Source organism: Schistocerca cancellata, unplaced genomic scaffold, assembly GCF_023864275.1.
Source record: "Schistocerca cancellata isolate TAMUIC-IGC-003103 unplaced genomic scaffold, iqSchCanc2.1 HiC_scaffold_1100, whole genome shotgun sequence".
In the NCBI taxonomy this organism is placed as follows: domain Eukaryota; kingdom Metazoa; phylum Arthropoda; class Insecta; order Orthoptera; family Acrididae; genus Schistocerca; species Schistocerca cancellata.
The window spans coordinates 5,546,962-5,561,758 of NW_026047099.1; the positions used below are offsets into that span (position 1 = coordinate 5,546,962).

The 14,797-nt window shown below is 52.9% G+C and overlaps 8 non-coding genes and 1 pseudogene across 8 annotated transcripts; all 9 read right to left on the reverse strand.

The window, feature by feature from the left end:
- Nucleotides 1–468: 468 nt before the first annotated feature.
- Nucleotides 469–587, reverse strand: LOC126155544 (5S ribosomal RNA). The gene has a single exon (XR_007532999.1). It is a non-coding gene; the product is annotated as a 5S ribosomal RNA (ribosomal RNA).
- An 862-nt stretch (nt 588–1,449) lies between these two features.
- LOC126155545 (5S ribosomal RNA) lies at nt 1,450–1,568 on the reverse strand. Its single transcript, XR_007533000.1, has one exon. It is a non-coding gene; the product is annotated as a 5S ribosomal RNA (ribosomal RNA).
- Nucleotides 1,569–2,426: 858 nt separating this feature from the next.
- On the reverse strand, nt 2,427–2,545 carry LOC126155063 (5S ribosomal RNA). The gene has a single exon (XR_007532580.1). It is a non-coding gene; the product is annotated as a 5S ribosomal RNA (ribosomal RNA).
- Nucleotides 2,546–3,401: 856 nt separating this feature from the next.
- LOC126155119 (5S ribosomal RNA) lies at nt 3,402–3,520 on the reverse strand. The gene has a single exon (XR_007532632.1). It is a non-coding gene; the product is annotated as a 5S ribosomal RNA (ribosomal RNA).
- Nucleotides 3,521–4,374: 854 nt separating this feature from the next.
- LOC126154684 (5S ribosomal RNA) lies at nt 4,375–4,493 on the reverse strand. The gene has a single exon (XR_007532226.1). It is a non-coding gene; the product is annotated as a 5S ribosomal RNA (ribosomal RNA).
- Nucleotides 4,494–11,254: 6,761 nt separating this feature from the next.
- Nucleotides 11,255–11,372, reverse strand: LOC126155408 (5S ribosomal RNA; annotated as a pseudogene).
- Nucleotides 11,373–12,218: 846 nt separating this feature from the next.
- LOC126155547 (5S ribosomal RNA) lies at nt 12,219–12,337 on the reverse strand. The gene has a single exon (XR_007533001.1). It is a non-coding gene; the product is annotated as a 5S ribosomal RNA (ribosomal RNA).
- Nucleotides 12,338–13,176: 839 nt separating this feature from the next.
- Nucleotides 13,177–13,295, reverse strand: LOC126154832 (5S ribosomal RNA). The gene has a single exon (XR_007532365.1). It is a non-coding gene; the product is annotated as a 5S ribosomal RNA (ribosomal RNA).
- Nucleotides 13,296–14,127: 832 nt separating this feature from the next.
- On the reverse strand, nt 14,128–14,246 carry LOC126154755 (5S ribosomal RNA). The gene has a single exon (XR_007532293.1). It is a non-coding gene; the product is annotated as a 5S ribosomal RNA (ribosomal RNA).
- Nucleotides 14,247–14,797: the final 551 nt, after the last annotated feature.

Consider the following 14,797-nt stretch of genomic DNA (forward strand, 5'->3'; position numbering starts at 1 on the left):
TTCTCACACCAGGTGTCTGCGTAGTTTGCAGTGCATTCGCACCATTCCTATCCCTGTCCCTGTCCCCGTCCCGACTTGTCCCGACTTTGCTCGACTGCCGCTCGCTGCCGCTCGGGTCGTGGTCCATATGACAGCGCAAGCACGACAAACGTCTGCGGGACGAGACGAGACGAGACGAGACGACTAAGGAATAAATTCGTGGTTACAAATCAAATTTGGAACTCTACATTCCTACACAACAATAGGCGGTGACGTATTTCAGAAATCACCTGCCGATTCGTACTGTTTTGTCGTTTTCAAAGTCTTCTTGGCAAACTTGGTTAGCACATTCTCCCTCAAACTGAGTTAATTACTGCAAATTCGTACCATTACAGTAGTTTAAAAGGCTTAAGGAAGCATCTTTGTCACAACAGAAAGGTAGTTTGAAAATTGGGCTGGCGACATTACAAAAAAAAAAAACAGGAAGGGAGCCAACAGCACCCGGGTTTCCCAGGCGGTCACCCATCCAAGTACTAGCCGGGCCCGATGATGCTTAACTTCGGTGATCGGACGAGAACCGGTGTATTCATCATGGTATGGCCGTTGGCGCTCATCTAATGTAGGAGCACGGCAGAATTCGCGTTCGGCTTTTCTCACAACACACAAAATGTTAGTTTTCGGCCGCATTTGACGAAAGCGCTTCCTTCCGCAACCGCCAGTTCCTCGAGGACGGCGCGGGGAGGCGCGCCCGGCGTCCCAGCAAAGTGACGGCCGAATTGGCGGGCGCACCGCCGCGTGTGTGAGACGCACTGCTGCTCGTTGCACCCCCTGTCATTCGCTGGGCGCGTGTAGCCTTCGACACTAGCGGAGGACGCATCTTGTCCCTGGTGTTCAGCGGAGGGCCTGTGCGGGGTGTGGCAGTGTCGTGCTGGAGGGCCCACTGGTAGCGATGTGGGCTTCCTCGCCTCGCCTCGCCTCGCCTCGCCTCGCCTCTTCTCACACCAGGTGTCTGCGTAGTTTGCAGTGCATTCGCACCATTCCTATCCCTGTCCCTGTCCCCGTCCCGACTTGTCCCGACTTTGCTCGACTGCCGCTCGCTGCCGCTCGGGTCGTGGTCCATATGACAGCGCAAGCACGACAAACGTCTGCGGGACGAGACGAGACGAGACGAGACGAGACGACTAAGGAATAAATTCGTGGTTACAAATCAAATTTGGAACTCTACACTCCTACACAACAATAGGCGGTGACGTATTTCAGAAATCACCTGCCGATTCGTACTGTTTTGTCGTTTTCAAAGTCTTCTTGGCAAACTTGGTTAGCACATTCTCCCTCAAACTGAGTTAATTACTGCATTTTCGTACCATTACAGTAGTTTAAAAGGCTTAAGGAAGCATCTTTGTCACAACAGAAAGGTAGTTTGAAAATTGGGCTGGCGACATTACAAAAAAAAAAAAAAAACAGGAAGGGAGCCAACAGCACCCGGGTTTCCCAGGCGGTCACCCATCCAAGTACTAGCCGGGCCCGATGATGCTTAACTTCGGTGATCGGACGAGAACCGGTGTATTCATCATGGTATGGCCGTTGGCGCTCATCTAATGTAGGAGCACGGCAGAATTCGCGTTCGGCTTTTCTCCCAACACACAAAATGTTAGTTTTCGGCCGCATTTGACGAAAGCGCTTCCTTCCGCAACCGCCAGTTCCTCGAGGACGGCGCGGGGAGGCGCGCCCGGCGTCCCAGCAGAGTGACGGCCGAATTGGCGGGCGCACCGCCGCGTGTGTGAGACGCACTGCTGCTCGTTGCACCCCCTGTCATTCGCTGGGCGCGTTCAGCCTTCGACACTAGCGGAGGACGCATCTTGTCCCTGGTGTTCAGCGGAGGGCCTGTGCGGGGTGTGGCAGTGTCGTGCTGGAGGGCCCACTGGTAGCGATGTGGGCTTCCTCGCCTCGCCTCGCCTCGCCTCGCCTCGCCTCTTCTCACACCAGGTGTCTGCGTAGTTTGCAGTGCATTCGCACCATTCCTATCCCTGTCCCTGTCCCCGTCCCGACTTGTCCCGACTTTGCTCGACTGCCGCTCGCTGCCGCTCGGGTCGTGGTCCATATGACAGCGCAAGCACGACAAACGTCTGCGGGACGAGACGAGACGAGACGAGACGACTAAGGAATAAATTCGTGGTTACAAATCAAATTTGGAACTCTACATTCCTACACAACAATAGGCGGTGACGTATTTCAGAAATCACCTGCCGATTCGTACTGTTTTGTCGTTTTCAAAGTCTTCTTGGCAAACTTGGTTAGCACATTCTCCCTCAAACTGAGTTAATTACTGCATTTTCGTACCATTACAGTAGTTTAAAAGGCTTAAGGAAGCATCTTTGTCACAACAGAAAGGTAGTTTGAAAATTGGGCTGGCGACATTACAAAAAAAAAAAAAAAAACAGGAAGGGAGCCAACAGCACCCGCGTTTCCCAGGCGGTCACCCATCCAAGTACTAGCCGGGCCCGATGATGCTTACCTTCGGTGATCGGACGAGAACCGGTGTATTCATCATGGTATGGCCGTTGGCGCTCATCTAATGTAGCAGCACGGCAGAATTCGCGTTCGGCTTTTCTCCCAACACACAAAATGTTAGTTTTCGGCCGCATTTGACGAAAGCGCTTCCTTCCGCAACCGCCAGTTCCTCGAGGACGGCGCGGGGAGGCGCGCCCGGCGTCCCAGCAGAGTGACGGCCGAATTGGCGGGCGCACCGCCGCGTGTGTGAGACGCACTGCTGCTCGTTGCACCCCCTGTCATTCGCTGGGCGCGTGTAGCCTTCGACACTAGCGGAGGACGCATCTTGTCCCTGGTGTTCAGCGGAGGGCCTGTGCGGGGTGTGGCAGTGTCGTGCTGGAGGGCCCACTGGTAGCGATGTGGGCTTCCTCGCCTCGCCTCGCCTCGCCTCGCCTCGCCTCTTCTCACACCAGGTGTCTGCGTAGTTTGCAGTGCATTCGCACCATTCCTATCCCTGTCCCTGTCCCCGTCCCGACTTGTCCCGACTTTGCTCGACTGCCGCTCGCTGCCGCTCGGGTCGTGGTCCATATGACAGCGCAAGCACGACAAACGTCTGCGGGACGAGACGAGACGAGACGAGACGAGACGACTAAGGAATATATTCGTGGTTACAAATCAAATTTGGAACTCTACACTCCTACACAACAATAGGCGGTGACGTATTTCAGGAATCACCTGCCAATTCGTACTGTTTTGTCGTTTTCAAAGTCTTCTTGGCAAACTTGGTTAGCACATTCTCCCTCAAACTGAGTTAATTACTGCATTTTCGTACCATTACAGTAGTTTAAAAGGCTTAAGGAAGCATCTTTGTCACAACAGAAAAGTAGTTTGAAAATTGGGCTGGCGACATAACAAAAAAAAAACAGGAAGGGAGCCAGCAGCACCCGGGTTTCCCAGGCGGTCACCCATCCAAGTACTAGCTGGGCCCGATGATGCTTAACTTCGGTGATCGGACGAGAACCGGTGTATTCATCATGGTATGGCCGTTGGCGCTCATCTAATGTAGCAGCACGGCAGAATTCGCGTTCGGCTTTTCTCCCAACACACAAAATGTTAGTTTTCGGCCGCATTTGACGAAAGCGCTTCCTTCCGCAACCGCCAGTTCCTCGAGGACGGCGCGGGGAGGCGCGCCCGGCGTCCCAGCAGAGTGACGGCCGAATTGGCGGGCGCACCGCCGCGTGTGTGAGACGCACTGCTGCTCGTTGCACCCCCTGTCATTCGCTGGGCGCGTTCAGCCTTCGACACTAGCGGAGGACGCATCTTGTCCCTGGTGTTCAGCGGAGGGCCTGTGCGGGGTGTGGCAGTGTCGTGCTGGAGGGCCCACTGGTAGCGATGTGGGCTTCCTCGCCTCGCCTCGCCTCGCCTCGCCTCGCCTCTTCTCACACCAGGTGTCTGCGTAGTTTGCAGTGCATTCGCACCATTCCTATCCCTGTCCCTGTCCCCGTCCCGACTTGTCCCGACTTTGCTCGACTGCCGCTCGCTGCCGCTCGGGTCGTGGTCCATATGACAGCGCAAGCACGACAAACGTCTGCGGGACGAGACGAGACGAGACGAGACGACTAAGGAATAAATTCGTGGTTACAAATCAAATTTGGAACTCTACATTCCTACACAACAATAGGCGGTGACGTATTTCAGAAATCACCTGCCGATTCGTACTGTTTTGTCGTTTTCAAAGTCTTCTTGGCAAACTTGGTTAGCACATTCTCCCTCAAACTGAGTTAATTACTGCATTTTCGTACCATTACAGTAGTTTAAAAGGCTTAAGGAAGCATCTTTGTCACAACAGAAAGGTAGTTTGAAAATTGGGCTGGCGACATTACAAAAAAAAAAAAACAGGAAGGGAGCCAACAGCACCCGCGTTTCCCAGGCGGTCACCCATCCAAGTACTAGCCGGGCCCGATGATGCTTAACTTCGGTGATCGGACGAGAACCGGTGTATTCATCATGGTATGGCCGTTGGCGCTCATCTAATGTAGCAGCACGGCAGAATTCGCGTTCGGCTTTTCTCCCAACACACAAAATGTTAGTTTTCGGCCGCATTTGACGAAAGCGCTTCCTTCCGCAACCGCCAGTTCCTCGAGGACGGCGCGGGGAGGCGCGCCCGGCGTCCCAGCAGAGTGACGGCCGAATTGGCGGGCGCACCGCCGCGTGTGTGAGACGCACTGCTGCTCGTTGCACCCCCTGTCATTCGCTGGGCGCGTGTAGCCTTCGACACTAGCGGAGGACGCATCTTGTCCCTGGTGTTCAGCGGAGGGCCTGTGCGGGGTGTGGCAGTGTCGTGCTGGAGGGCCCACTGGTAGCGATGTGGGCTTCCTCGCCTCGCCTCGCCTCGCCTCGCCTCGCCTCTTCTCACACCAGGTGTCTGCGTAGTTTGCAGTGCATTCGCACCATTCCTATCCCTGTCCCTGTCCCCGTCCCGACTTGTCCCGACTTTGCTCGACTGCCGCTCGCTGCCGCTCGGGTCGTGGTCCATATGACAGCGCAAGCACGACAAACGTCTGCGGGACGAGACGAGACGAGACGAGACGAGACGACTAAGGAATATATTCGTGGTTACAAATCAAATTTGGAACTCTACACTCCTACACAACAATAGGCGGTGACGTATTTCAGGAATCACCTGCCAATTCGTACTGTTTTGTCGTTTTCAAAGTCTTCTTGGCAAACTTGGTTAGCACATTCTCCCTCAAACTGAGTTAATTACTGCATTTTCGTACCATTACAGTAGTTTAAAAGGCTTAAGGAAGCATCTTTGTCACAACAGAAAGGTAGTTTGAAAATTGGGCTGGCGACATTACAAAAAAAAAAAACAGGAAGGGAGCCAACAGCACCTTTTTTTTTTTTTTTTTTTTTTTTATATCCTCCCATCTCCCCTTATAGCCCGGCCGTGTCGCTCTCCACAAAATGCCTTCTATTGGCGAGCTTCATGAGCTATAAAGGTGCTGTTGACTCCATGTCCCACGACGAACGGACGAAAAGAAAGTCAGTATCCCCCGTTGGTGTCCTTAAAACGGTCGACGTCCGTCGGGAAAAAGCGGCAAGAGCAAAAAAAACCATAATCCAGCAATCTTCTGCATGGAGACAATGACTCCGCCAGGGAAACAAAATCCAGTAGAAATAAAACCACTTCCTTAGTGTCACTATTACCGGGAAAATTCCACACCAGTAAAACTGAGGGGTAAAGTCCATCAGGTGGACAAGTGAAACGAAAAGGAAAAAACAAAAAAATGAAAGTCACTGCGTGGTAACACTAGTGAAAATTGAAAATATCACTGCCGCCACATGGGAGACCTACAGGAGAAAACCAGTGCTTGTAAATAAAAGTGCCGATGTCCACAGCATAAAAAATCAGAATCAAGAAAAAGGTAAACTGTACCGGAAATAAAAAAAAGACACAGATAAGAAAAAAAAAAGAGTTCCTCTGAGTACACGTATTTCCATAAGTGTTCGTTCCGTGAAAAACACAGCTTGAGCGGTCAAAATAGAATAGTATACCAAACCGTCATAAACATGTTAAGCATCCACCGACATCCGGGAAAAGGCATGAGCAAGTGCAACCTTCAAAAAATTTGCAAAAGTAGCACGAAAGCCAGGCAAAGCTTCAGTTTGTTCATGCTGAGTCCATAAATAGGTAAGAAAGTCCAATTCAGTAGTCAATTTCAGGTGAAACATTGCAAAAACGGTATGACCCAGGAGCCACACCGTAGCATTCTTCTTTGTATTCGGGTAGGCGACGCATTGAGGAATTAAGGCGTCGGTCGGCAAGACTGAACGCGTATCCACTCGAGTGATTAGGCGAATCATATCTCTGGCGGCATCCCAAACACTGCAAAAATGTCCACACACAAAACGGTGTTCAAGTGTATCTTCCGCATCACACAAGTCGCAAGCTCCAGACGAGATGAGGTTGATGGAATGGAGCTTCGAATTGGTAGGGAAGGTACGATGCACAACCTTGTACCACACGGCGTGTACAGAGGGAGGAAGAACATGGCTGGCAAGATTTTTCCATACCGCGACCCAATTATACCACGGTAGCCGATACTCCCACTTACAACGCACAGGTGATCCACGGAAAGCAGAAACGACGTCGCAGACTCGAAGACTGGGAACGTCACATAGCGCGAGGTAGCTGTTGTCCATATAGTAGCGACGCACATAGTTAAGAAAAAAGGGAATGTGCGAGACATTCACCGGCGCCTCCACTGATAGAGGACGATACATACTGAAGACCGCCGCAGTGGTACCGTTCGGGGCCCTCTCCATAACAACGGTGGTCCGTTTCCAAAGGAGAGCAGAGCACTTCGCGCGAAGATCTACTAAACCCAAACCACCATCTGTCGGGCTTAGAGTACAGGTGTCATACGAGACTTTAAAAATGTCACCTCGCCATAAAAACCAATACACCGCCTGCTTGAGGGCACGTTCCAACTGCCGAGGCAGTGGAAGGACCTGTGCGAGGTACCACACCCTGGCCAGAATGTTAGTATTGATCAAGGCCACCTTGTCACGAAGCGCCAACGTGCGAGCCGCATAGATCTTGGCAACGGCGCGCACCTTATGGAGCGTAGACCGCCAATTGAGCGCCTCCATCCGTTGTGGATGAGAAGAAAAAAGCACGCCCAGGACTTTGTGCTGTTCGCGGACACAAAACCAGCTCCGCTGTATGGACCGTGCGCGGGGTGTAAGAGGCAAACAAACAGTCTTAGTTGGGTTGACAATGGCACCTGTAGCTTTTTCAAAGCGTTGCAGTGCACCATATAGAGTGTCAACGTCATCAGAATGGCCAAGAAAAACGCCAAGATCGTCGGCGTACGCCTTGCAAATGAGGCGGTGCGTCCCTATCTGAATGCCACGGCAGTCGCGGCCGATAATTCGCAGCAACGGATCTAAAGCTACAGAAAAAAGGGCCATTGAAAGGGGACACCCCTGCCGCACCGAGCGCCCAACACGGAAAGCTGGCGTCAAGTGGCCATTGACACTAACACGTGACGTCGCATTTTGTAAAAGATGCTTTACCACAGTCGTAAACTTAAAACCGAAGCCCATCCGCACAAGAACCTGGCGGAGGTACACATGGCTAATGCGGTCGAAAGCATTTTTGAAATCAATTAAGAAGATGGCAGCTGTCGGCAGTCTCGCACTTTTAACAAAACCGATACAGTCGCGATAGGCGAGGACGGCATCAAAAATGTTTCGACCCTGCACCGCACATGATTGACTATCACTGAGGACCGACGGTAAAACAACTTTAAGGCGTTGAGCCACGCATCGCGTTACAATCTTAAAATCGGCGTTCAGTAAAGTGATCGGCCGAACAGCGTCAATGCAGGGCGTCGCAGTCGATTTGGGAACCAATGTCACTACCCCCTCCTCAAACGCAGCAGGGATAACAGCACCATCCCGTATTTCATTTAAAAGAGCCACAAAAACATCACGAAAAAGATCATAAAATTTCAGATAAAATTCAGCAGGAATGCCGTCGGGACCAGGCGATTTACTTTTAGGGCTTCGTCGGATAGCATCGTACAGGTCGTCAGGTACATAAGCAGCATTTAAAAGCGTCCTATCCGTACGAGTTAAAACATGAGGTATGACGTGTAAAAAATCCCGCAACGCATTACAATCAACATCCAGCGCACGGAAAAGGGAACTAAAATGAGTAAAAACATCCCGCTCAATGTCGGACTGGACAGTAGTCCGTCTACCGTCGCACTGTTTCCAGGTACCGATGTGCAGACGGGCGCGCCGCCTGCGTTCCCTATGCAGATGATAAAGCGACAATGGTTCGCCATCCACAACCCCCGCAGGCTGGCTGCGGACGACGACACCGCCACTAACAGCACGCAAATCAGCGAGAAGCTTACGCTGGAACTGCTTAAAAGCGGGCAGCAAGGCAGGCTGTGACGTCACGCGCAGCGCGAGGTCTTGTAAACACGCCTGATGGAAGCGGGCGGTAGCGCGACGCCACCGAGCCGCCTCGCGGCTAAAATCCATTAAAAACCGCCTGATCACCGGCTTGGCCTCCCCGACCCACCACTCCAGCACACTACAGTCACCTCGCTTGGTCCCGAGCAATTTCTGCCACAGATTGGTAAAACACGTCACAAAATGGTCGTCGTTCAATAATGCACAATTAAATTTCCACAAATTCTTTCGCCTGGGAACACAAAATCTAGGCAATAAAAGCTGACAAAGGTAACCGGAATGATCAGAAAACAGCACGGGAAACATTTCCGTGCGGCAAATACGGGCAGAAAGCGGGGCAGAAACGTAAATTCTGTCCAGGCGGCTGTGCCCCGTGGGATAAAAATGAGTAAAATGCGTAACATCAGGGTTTAAAACACGCCACGTATCAACGAGCTGAAAACTGCGAACCAAGTCGCCGAGCTCGCGACAAATGTTAGGACGAGGCACCTGATCAACAACATCTAAAACGCAATTAAAATCGCCGCCTACAACTAAAGCATCCACATTCCGGTGTAACAGCGCACACAATTCCTGCCCATAAAAAACAGCCCTCGCCGGCTTATCGTTCCCAGACGGAGCATAGACGTTAACAAATACAACGCCCAGTATAGTGCAACTAACGGCACGACCATTAGGTAAAATAGCAACATTTGAAATAGCGAGGTCAGAACGTACTAAAATGGCAGTTCCTGTACTGTGATCCGGTAAAACATTGTCAATAACAGTGAAGTCACTAAAATCGTGTAAAAAGACAAGGGCATCACGCGTCACCTCTTGTAAAAACACAACATGGCAGTGGTGATCACGTAAAAAGTTCTTAAAAGCCAGTATCTTACACGGGTGACTCAATTTGTTAAGATTAATGGTGACAACATTCCACTGGCTAAAATCGTAAGTCATAGACTCACACAATTAAAAGACACACACAAAAGTAAAACACACATAAAACACGGGATGTGCAGGTGCGCGACAGGGGAGGGGGCACACAGGACACACACTACGTCTCCCCACCCTCCACAACATCCTTCGCCCACTCCGAAGGCTCGAAGGGGGAGAGGGGCGGCAGGGTGGCAGTAGCCGTCACGCCAGAAGCGACCGACACAGAATCCTTAACGGACATCTCCACGTCGGAAGAAGGCACCGACACGCGGTCGTGAATAGAAGGACCAGCGCGACGACGGTGTACATCCTCTGCCTTCCGTTTAGTCGACAGAGATGCCGCAGTCACAGCCGAAACCGTGTCTGGCGCTAAAACAGGCACATCTACAGAGGCGGGTTGACTTAACACAGTCCGTAGATGGCGAACAGCAACGTCACGTTGCTGCGCTGCAACACTCAGATCAGCTGACTGTGCGTGGCGAGAGGAGGCACGCTGCTGCTGTTGTTGTTGTTTGCGCGGCGGCTGACGCCCGGAGCCGGCAGCCTGAGGCGGCCGTAGCTCCACGTCGAGGTCGCGCCGCCCGGCGCGGCGTTGCGACGCCCAAGAAGAGGCGGGGGGGCGCCCTACTGGGGACGGACTACGGTCACCTCGCGCTAAACCTCTGTCGTAGGAAGGGGAGCTACTGGCACTGCGGAAGCGTTGCCTACTGGAACTGCGAGAACGAGCTTCATCCCGCTGCGGTTTTGGTTCCACAAAAACATCGCTCGATTCCGCAACAGGAAGAGGCTCAGAAACGTCAGAAAGTGCAACGACGGGTGCAGGTACAGAAGGAGAGGGCTCCGCCTGCGACACAGTGGGGGCAACAGAGTCCGAATTAGGGCGCGAAACAACATCGGTTACCGACTGCGGCACGGAGTCAGAGACTGTCTCCGACACAACAGCACCCACAACCGGTTGAACAACAACAGGCACGTTTTCCGAAACCGTGGACAAAGAGTCCTGGCCGGTAGTGGCAACAGCAGAGACACTATGATCAGCAGACACATCCATCGCTTCCGCGGCGGCAGCAAGATTAACATCTGCCGCACGCCGCGCGGACGCGGGGGGGGCGGAACCCAAGACCGTTGCGGCGACGGAAGCAAAACTAACTCCTTGCAAATCGGCCTCAAGTGGTAGCTGAACAGGCCGTTTTCGCTTCGGACAATCCTGCCTATAATGTCCGACACCATTACAAAAGGAGCAAGTTTGTGGCTGGCCACTGTACGTGACAAACGCACGGTGACCGTTGACCAAAATAAAAGACGGAATATGCTGCCTAACCACCATCTTAACACTGCGCACACCGTTCTCGACTTGAAATATATACGCAGACGACCATTTCTCCTTCACGACAGATAAAACAGTGCCATATGGCCGCAAGTGACGAGAAATAGTGTCATTACGTATTTCAAACGGAAGGTTAAATATCCGTATATGTCGAAGACCAAAACCAGCGTGAGACACAGTGACATTACTAATATTTCCGTTAAGGTGTCGAAATTTGCGAACACCGTCATTAACAGAAACTACAGCATCACACAGATCGGAAGATTTGAGTTTTAAGAACACAGAATTTAAGAACGTATCGAACTGAATACCGAGTACGTCATTAGTAGACAACAACAAATCCTCAATTAACCAACGATGAATCTCAAAAGCCGAGGGTTTCTCGACGGAACGTTCGAATTCACACTGAACATTGTTCTGTCGCTCTTCACTATCATCGTAAAGAATATCCATTACTTACAGTTCAGTAGAAAGAAAGCCACGTGGCAAAGTAAGCAGACGACACGCGAGGCGCCGCCGGCCAAGTCGCACAAGGAAAACACTGCTCGCTCGGCACCGAGGTGTTGCCAGGCGGTCACCCATCCAAGTACTAGCCGGGCCCGATGATGCTTAACTTCGGTGATCGGACGAGAACCGGTGTATTCATCATGGTATGGCCGTTGGCGCTCATCTAATGTAGGAGCACGGCAGAATTCGCGTTCGGCTTTTCCCCAACACACAAAATGTTAGTTTTCGGCCGCATTTGACGATAGCGCTTCCTTCCGCAACCGCCAGTTCCTTGAGGACGGCGCGGGGAGGCGCGCCCGGCGTCCCAGCAGAGCGACGGCCGAATTGGCGGGCGCACCGCCGCGTGTGTGAGACGCACTGCTGCTCGTTGCACCCCCTGTCATTCGCTGGGCGCGTGCAGCCTTCGACACTAGCGGAGGACGCATCTTGTCCCTGGTGTTCAGCGGAGGGCCTGTGCGGGGTGTGGCAGTGTCGTGCTGGAGGGTGCCACTGGTAGCGATGTGGGCTTCCTCGCCTCGCCTCGCCTCGCCTCACACCAGGTGTCTGCGTAGTTTGCAGTGCATTCGCACCATTCCTATCCCTGTCCCTGTCCCCGTCCCGACTTGTCCCGACTTTGCTCGACTGCCGCTCGCTGCCGCTCGGGTCGTGGTCCATATGACAGCGCAAGCACGACAAACGTCTGCGGGACGAGACGAGACGAGACGAGACGAGACGAGACGACTAAGGAATAAATTCGTGGTTACAAATCAAATTTGGAACTCTACACTCCTACACAACAATAGGCGGTGACGTATTTCAGAAATCACCTGCCGATTCGTACTGTTTTGTCGTTTTCAAAGTCTTCTTGGCAAACTTGGTTAGCACATTCTCCCTCAAACTGAGTTAATTACTGCATTTTCGTACCATTACAGTAGTTTAAAAGGCTTAAGGAAGCATCTTTGTCACAACAGAAAGTTAGTTTGAAAATTGGGCTGGCGACATAACAAAAAAAAAAAAGGAAGGGAGCCAACAGCACCCGGGTTTCCCAGGCGGTCACCCATCCAAGTACTAGCCGGGCCCGATGATGCTTAACTTCGGTGATCGGACGAGAACCGGTGTATTCATCATGGTATGGCCGTTGGCGCTCATCTAATGTAGGAGCACGGCAGAATTCGCGTTCGGCTTTTCTCCCAACACACAAAATGTTAGTTTTCGGCCGCATTTGACGATAGCGCTTCCTTCCGCAACCGCCAGTTCCTCGAGGACGGCGCGGGGAGGCGCGCCCGGCGTCCCAGCAGAGCGACGGCCGAATTGGCGGGCGCACCGCCGCGTGTGTGAGACGCACTGCTGCTCGTTGCACCCCCTGTCATTCGCTGGGCGCGTGCAGCCTTCGACACTAGCGGAGGACGCATCTTGTCCCTGGTGTTCAGCGGAGGGCCTGTGCGGGGTGTGGCAGTGTCGTGCTGGAGGGCGCCACTGGTAGCGATGTGGGCTTCCTCGCCTCGCCTCGCCTCACACCAGGTGTCTGCGTAGTTTGCAGTGCATTCGCACCATTCCTATCCCTGTCCCTGTCCCCGTCCCGACTTGTCCCGACTTTGCTCGACTGCCGCTCGCTGCCGCTCGGGTCGTGGTCCATATGACAGCGCAAGCACGACAAACGTCTGCGGGACGAGACGAGACGAGACGAGACGAGACGACTAAGGAATAAATTCGTGGTTACAAATCAAATTTGGAACTCTACACTCCTACACAACAATAGGCGGTGACGTATTTCAGAAATCACCTGCCGATTCGTACTGTTTTGTCGTTTTCAAAGTCTTCTTGGCAAACTTGGTTAGCACATTCTCCCTCAAACTGAGTTAATTACTGCATTTTCGTACCATTACAGTAGTTTAAAAGGCTTAAGGAAGCATCTTTGTCACAACAGAAAGTTAGTTTGAAAATTGGGCTGGCGACATAACAAAAAAAAAAAAAAGGAAGGGAGCCAACAGCACCCGGGTTTCCCAGGCGGTCACCCATCCAAGTACTAGCCGGGCCCGATGATGCTTAACTTCGGTGATCGGACGAGAACCGGTGTATTCATCATGCTATGGCCGTTGGCGCTCATCTAATGTAGGAGCACGGCAGAATTCGCGTTCGGCTTTTCTCCCAACACACAAAATGTTAGTTTTCGGCCGCATTTGACGAAAGCGCTTCCTTCCGCAACCGCCAGTTCCTCGAGGACGGCGCGGGGAGGCGCGCCCGGCGTCCCAGCAGAGCGACGGCCGAATTGGCGGGCGCACCGCCGCGTGTGTGAGACGCACTGCTGCTCGTTGCACCCCCTGTCATTCGCTGGGCGCGTGCAGCCTTCGACACTAGCGGAGGACGCATCTTGTCCCTGGTGTTCAGCGGAGGGCCTGTGCGGGGTGTGGCAGTGTCGTGCTGGAGGGCGCCACTGGTAGCGATGTGGGCTTCCTCGCCTCGCCTCGCCTCGCCTCACACCAGGTGTCTGCGTAGTTTGCAGTGCATTCGCACCATTCCTATCCCTGTCCCTGTCCCCGTCCCGACTTGTCCCGACTTTGCTCGACTGCCGCTCGGGTCGTGGTCCATATGACAGCGCAAGCACGACAAACGTCTGCGGGACGAGACGAGACGAGACGAGATGAGACGACTAAGGAATAAATTCGTGGTTACAAATCAAATTTGGAACTCTACACTCCTACACAACAATAGGCGGTGACGTATTTCAGAAATCACCTGCCGATTCGTACTGTTTTGTCGTTTTCAAAGTCTTCTTGGCAAACTTGGTTAGCACATTCTCCCTCAAACTGAGTTAATTACTGCATTTTCGTACCATTACAGTAGTTTAAAAGGCTTAAGGAAGCATCTTTGTCACAACAGAAAGTTAGTTTGAAAATTGGGCTGGCGACATAACAAAAAAAAAAAAGGAAGGGAGCCAACAGCACCCGGGTTTCCCAGGCGGTCACCCATCCAAGTACTAGCCGGGCCCGATGATGCTTAACTTCGGTGATCGGACGAGAACCGGTGTATTCATCATGGTATGGTTGTTGGCGCTCATCTAATGTAGGAGCACGGCAGAATTGGCGTTCGGCTTTTCTCCCAACACACAAAATGTTAGTTTTCGGCCGCATTTGACGATAGCGCTTCCTTCCGCAACCGCCAGTTCCTCGAGGACGGCGCGGGGAGGCGCGCCCGGCGTCCCAGCAGAGCGACGGCCGAATTGGCGGGCGCACCGCCGCGTGTGTGAGACGCACTGCTGCTCGTTGCACCCCCTGTCATTCGCTGGGCGCGTGCAGCCTTCGACACTAGCGGAGGACGCATCTTGTCCCTGGTGTTCAGCGGAGGGCCTGTGCGGGGTGTGGCAGTGTCGTGCTGGAGGGCGCCACTGGTAGCGATGTGGGCTTCCTCGCCTCGCCTCGCCTCGCCTCACACCAGGTGTCTGCGTAGTTTGCAGTGCATTCGCACCATTCCTATCCCTGTCCCTGTCCCCGTCCCGACTTGTCCCGACTTTGCTCGACTGCCGCTCGCTGCCGCTCGGGTCGTGGTCCATATGACAGCGCAAGCACGACAAACGTCTGCGGGACGAGACGAGACGAGACGAGA